The following is a 5989-nucleotide window of genomic DNA, read 5'->3' on the forward strand; positions in this document are numbered from 1 at the left end:
GCGGAAGCATCTAAGAACATTCTAGTGTTTGGTGTTACCCCCTCGGTGAAGATTTGGAGGTATTGTTTCTCAGTGAACTCATGATTAGGGCACCTCTTAAGAAGCAAATTGAATCGCTCCCAAGCATCATACAATGATTCGCCTTCTCCTTGCTTGAAGTTAGAGATCTCCATCTTCTTTTCCCAATATTTAGACATAGGGAAATATTTCTCCAAGAACTTCAGCTCTAACTCTTCCCATGTTTGGACAGTCCCGTTTGGAATTGTTAGCAACCAATCTTTTACTCTTCCCGTCAAGGTGAAAGGAAACAGCCTTAGCTTCTTTTGTGCTTCAGTTACGGTTGCTGGTTGCACACAAAACTCGCAGGTTTCAGCAAAGCGGCTCAAGTGTTCATGAGGACTCATAGCTTCAGTCCCATCGAATTGCTTGTCCCTCAAACCGTTGAGGACAGTTGTCTTGATGTCGAACGCTACGGGGTTAGCTGGTTGAAAAGTGTGGGTCAGTTGACCGCGATGAGTGGCTAACCCGTAGTCTCCAAGCTTAGGTCTTGGTGGTACAACTCCTTCTCCTTCCATAGTTGCAGATTTAGGAGAAGAGATTGTTTCAGATTCACTTGAGAATTGCTCCGGTACTTGTTCTCGAACACCCGGTGGAACGGACTGAGCTAACCTTTGCGATCGGACAGCTTTCCGAAGTGCTCTAGCAGTCCTTTCAATTTCCGGATCGTACTCTAAGTCGTCAGAGCTCTGTTTACCTCGCATAAACAGCAAAATACCTTAGTAGCACTGCACAATGCAAAGTAATCAAGTGAATATGAAAACAGAAAAATAAAAATTAAAAACAGAAAATTAAATTGCAAAAACCCTAAACTATAACGTAATTGCCTTGTTGAAATAATTCAACAGTCCCCGGCAACGGCGCCAAAAACTTGATAGAAAATTGGCAAGTGCACCAAATACTATCGAAGTACACTACCAGAAAAATTCAGAATACTGACGGAAATTAGAGACGGAAAAGTTTCTGTCTCAAACAGAGACGACATTGGAGACGGATTTTTGATGTTAGAGACGGAACTATAAATTCTCAGCTTAGAGACGGAATTTGGAGACGGAATGATCCGTCTATAATCAATTCTGTCTCTATTTCCGTGACTAGAGAGTCAACATGTGGTCAACTTTGACATAGAGATGGAAATTAGTGACGAATTTATTCCGTCTCAAATGTATTCCGTCTCAAATTCCGTCTCTGACATGTCAATGTTTATAGAGACTGAATCTACCCGTCTCTAAATTAAAATTAATATTTTAGATCTATGTAATTTCATTATTTTCACTAAAATATATTGGCTCCAAAATTACCTCCAACCTAAATTTCACTCAAATTATTGGCTCCAGAACATTTTCCATCAAATTTGCTCACACATCGAACTCCTGTATCAAAAATCACTCACGCTCCAAACATCAAAACTCAACAACCCCTTTCCAAAATCTCTCTCTCAGAAATCTTTCAAACACATCGCCGACATCGCAAACCCCTCTCTTAGAGACATTGAACTTCTTTCGAATCTCTCCCTGATCTTAGTTTACAGCTCACAAATCGCAAACCCCTTTGGAATCTCTCTCTCTCTCTCTCTCTCTCTCTCTCTCTCTCTCTCTCTCTCTCTCAGAATTCTTTCAAACACATCGCAAACCCCTATCTCAAATCCCTAATATTTGGCTCGTAAATCTCTCTCTTAGTTTACAGCTCACAAATTGAAGATTTTCTCATTTGGAAGTTAGGGTTTTGGCTAGGCTTCTTCAAAAATTGTCAGTTGGAAGTGGTAACTGGGGTAAATTTCTTGTCTGAATTATAACTTTTGTTGTTGTTTCTCCTTTGAATGAACTTCATTAGTTTCATATACAAATTTTTAGGAATTCCCTTTTGATTCTTGTTTTTGGGTATTCTTTGAAGATATCTATGAAAGACATAGATTATGTTTTTGTTGTTTTGGTGATTTGGGTCTTCATTGAGTTTGTGTACTGACTTTTTGTAGATTTCTGATAGGGTTTTTGTGTTTCTAATAATGGGTATTTGAAAGAAGGAAAAAAACTTATTATTTTACTAAATCCTTGGTTGATTTTTATGTCACAATGACAGTGAGAATATTTAAGGTTTTACTGTTGATTTTTATGTTGTGTTGTTCTGCTATCTGCATTTAGCCGGTTATGTTTGTCTTGCTCTGTGATATCTTGTTCGTGTTGTTTTTGTGCTTACGCCTGGTTTTGATTTAGTCCTTGCTGTTATCGTTAGGTGATGCTGCTTTACCTGTTTTTTTTACAGGAGTGTATCGTTTTTATCACCTTGTGTTTTAAATCACCTTATGTTTTAAATCAAGGCTTTTAATATATTTTTGCTGGTCCAAAACAAAAATGGCTAGTGTTTAAGTATCATTTGAGACTATTATGCAAGGTAGAACAATTCATTGTAGCCTATATTTGTCACTGTTATGGCAGGTGGATAAAAAATTGTAGTTTATGTCTGTTGAGTTTGTTTACATTAGTAAAGGTCTGCGCTTGCCGGTTTGTAATGTGTCTCAGGTTACTCAATATATGCATTGAAGCACTGACACAAACACTGAAAACAGACATGACACCCACACTGAAAATGAATTATTTGAACATAATGACATGTGTTGAACACCGAATACGCCTTTGATCAAAGTTTTCATTGTTACAGAGAATATAAGTTGTTTTAGTATGAAATGAACATGTGTCTGATGTGTCTCAGGTTACTCAATATAAGTACTTTTAGTAGAAATCAGTCCTACTTCATGGAAGAATATATTGATTTTTTGTAGACATTATTTTTTAGGAAACCAAACACATGGAAGGGAATCGATTGCAAATTCATCAATACTAGCATTCAGTCCACAGTTTGCTGCGTGAGATGTTTTTCACACCCTTTGTATTTATTTATAGCTGTCTGCTATGTATTTATTTTAGATTAATGTTGGACATCTGAATTTATATCAAATAAATTAAAATCATGTGCTGAATTAGTTTGTTCCAGTTGGGGGAAGCTAAAACATTACCATTTTCATTTGCTATAGTAAACTGTATTAATGTCATTGAAAGTGATTTAAAATTCATATCAATTATGTAAAATATGTGGAATTATCATTAGCACATTAGCACATTAAAATATGTAAAATAGGTGGCAACGTTGATTTTCTTTCCAACAAGCTATTTGTGTCTAATAGTTATCATCATACCAAATTATATAATTCACAATTATAAATCATGGTTTCATTGATAAATATTCTAACTTATGTCTGTTGAGTTTGTCTACATTAGTAAAGGTTAGTGCTTGAATTCGCAGTGTTCACTCATTTATTTGTTTTTTATATTGCAGAAAAATAAGCAAGAGAAGTTAGAGAAGGTTGCTCGCAAGGTATGTCCTGAAATTTCACTTTTTATTCTTTTAATTAATCTTTTACAATTTTACTACTTTGTATCTATGTCTATGCTGTGAATGTGAATGTTGATATGCCCATGTAAAATATGCAAGTGTAGAAAGTCTCAGGTAGTTGGTGATGTCATGAGGCAGAAATCTCCACTTCATTTCCTAATTGGTTCAACGAATATGTATGGTTAATTGAATCTCCCTAGTGTCATTATCCTACCAACTTTGCTTGTTAATTGAATTTAATCTAACTATTTTCAAAATAGGTCTCAAAGAACCATGCTGAAGATGACTTTTTGAGGAGTTTGGCATGGGGGCCCAAGAAAAAAGTCAACAGATGGTCAATTTATTAGTTACATAAATAGAAAATTGTTTGAGTGGTGATATTAGGTGAGTTGTTGTGGATATGGAGTCTTCATGTTGTCCACAACCCAAGTTACCATTTCCTTATTTGATTTTATTTTGTAGATATGGAGTCTTCATGTTGTCCACAACCCAAGTTACCATTTCCAACTTTATCTGCTACCTCTAAGGGAGAACCAAAGGTTTCACTAGTTAATGTCGGAATGATGAATATACAAGAAATAGCGGATGAGAGAAAGGTTGTCTCTGCTACACAACAGGTATCTTAGCAAGTAATGATCCCTAGAGTTGTTGATGGAACATTTAGTTTACATGGGAAATACATGGATTATGTGAGTAAGTCAAGATGAGGATTATTTGAAGTTAGTTGAAACTTCACTAGTTATTTTATATGCATTACAACTTACAAGTGATTTGAAACTGACCTAGTTACTTTAAATTACCAACCAACTCTCTCTCTGTCTGTGTTTAGTTGCAGCAGCAGGGTAAGTGATTAAAATTCCGCTTACAAGTGTTTAGACAAGACCAAGGCAAGTGATTAGTTTGTTCTTTTGCTGCTCATTCATAAGAAATTTTGTTTTGTATGTTTTCTTGATAGCTTTGTAGTTTGTTAGCGTGTTTTCGATTACAATCCCAACTTGACGATTTATGTATTTTGTGAAGTTGAGACTCACGATTGAATCCCTCATCGGCAGTTATTCAATATACTAAATTTAAACTTTTTAGAAACCTTAGATAATAACAATTAACACCTTTTCTTTGTTTTACGCAGCATCTTTACCAGATTGAAGTTTTCTATCTTTGATTGATTTAATAGCATTCCATATCTTGTTCAATTGTCTCTAAAAAGGTGAGATATTAGTTCTAAATTTTAATCCATGTTATTTATTTTTTCAATAAGTTTATTGTTTAGTGTTTGATTTAGAACATGATTTGAAGGCTGTCTTTGTTATGTAGGATATTGTGTTTTGAAGGCTGACTGACTTTAGTTGGTTTGCAAGGATAATAGGATATCACACCTAGGTATTCAATATCAACTAATTGTTTAAGGTTTGGTTATTTGAGCATGAAATCTTGTTAGTAGAATAACATTAGTTTATGTCTAAACAAGGATATGAGTGATTGTTAATTTTTTACTTCTTTTGCATTCATGTCACTACATATATTGTTTTTGAATATGACTTCAAGTTTTGGCAATAATGCATCTTAAATGTGATTAACTTACTAGAACAATGTTTGGGTTACTTGGGGGAAGATTGAGAAAACAGAACGTAAGGTGATTTTCCGCCTCCAAATCCATGCTACACATGTAAGTTTTCTCTTCAGTTGAGTCATTCTGTAACTCTAATTGTTTATTGTTCTATACATAAAGGACTATTAAAAAAAAATTGTTGACTAGCTTGATTGACATTTCTTTGTTTCCTTGGCATAATTATTGAAAACAACAAAAACTATGCTTGAGACCCACATATTTTAAATTTTGCAGGCTGATGGAAGTTACCTATTTAGCTTAGACATTATTCCGAAGCTTTGTCAATTAGCTCAAGAACATGTCAAGAGCATGAGAGAATGATAATGTAAATGAAGGAGGGGATAGTAACAACAATTTAGAGATTTGGAAAATTTTAGATTCATTATCATATTATTATTTTTAGGTAATGGATAGTTTTACTTTGATTTGTTCAGTTATTTGCAAACTATATTTATGTATTTTTAAGAGTACTCTTCTCTTGAATGAGACATTATTATGTTGATCAAAATTTGCAAACTATATTTATGTATTTTTAAGAGCACTTTTGGTTGTTTTTTTTTTTTAAAAAAAATTGAAGTTAGAGACGGAATATAAATTCTGTCTCTGTAGAGACGGAATTTATTTTATGTAGAGACAGAATTTGGTTTCTTTGTAGTCACGGAATATATCATTCGGAGACGGAATTTTTCTGTGTCTGGTAGAGACGGAATCTGTAAATCCGTCTCCAATAAGCTTAGAGACGAGCAAATTAACTACGGATCCAATTCCGTCTCCAATTCCGTCTCCAACTTGTTTAGAGACGGATTTTTTGCATTTTAGAGACTGATTTCGCCCGTCTCTAATTTGGATTTTTCTAGTAGTGGTAGTAAAAATATCGTTCCCACGAGGACTGTTTTTAACTTCAATAATTCAATTGCGTTATAAAATTAGGAT

At 34.4% G+C, this 5989-nt stretch overlaps 1 long non-coding RNA gene across 11 annotated transcripts; it reads left to right on the forward strand.

Annotated features, from left to right (window-relative positions):
• Positions 1 to 974: 974 nt before the first annotated feature.
• On the forward strand, positions 975 to 5597 carry LOC146917723 (uncharacterized). Of its 11 annotated transcripts, none has more exons than XR_015015813.1 (11): positions 975 to 1828; positions 2837 to 2920; positions 3391 to 3429; positions 3552 to 3623; positions 3708 to 3831; positions 3910 to 4140; positions 4277 to 4334; positions 4577 to 4654; positions 4762 to 4827; positions 5033 to 5113; positions 5291 to 5597. It is a non-coding gene; the product is annotated as an uncharacterized LOC146917723 (long non-coding RNA). The 11 variants fall into 11 exon arrangements; XR_015015817.1 differs by having other exon boundaries at positions 3910 to 4064; XR_015015811.1 differs by having other exon boundaries at positions 977 to 1828; positions 3910 to 4136.
• The last annotated feature ends 392 nt before the right edge of the window (positions 5598 to 5989 follow it).

This window comes from Medicago sativa, chromosome 6 (assembly GCF_051527215.1).
Source record: "Medicago sativa cultivar Bolivia chromosome 6, Bolivia_mono, whole genome shotgun sequence".
NCBI lineage: Eukaryota > Viridiplantae > Streptophyta > Magnoliopsida > Fabales > Fabaceae > Medicago > Medicago sativa.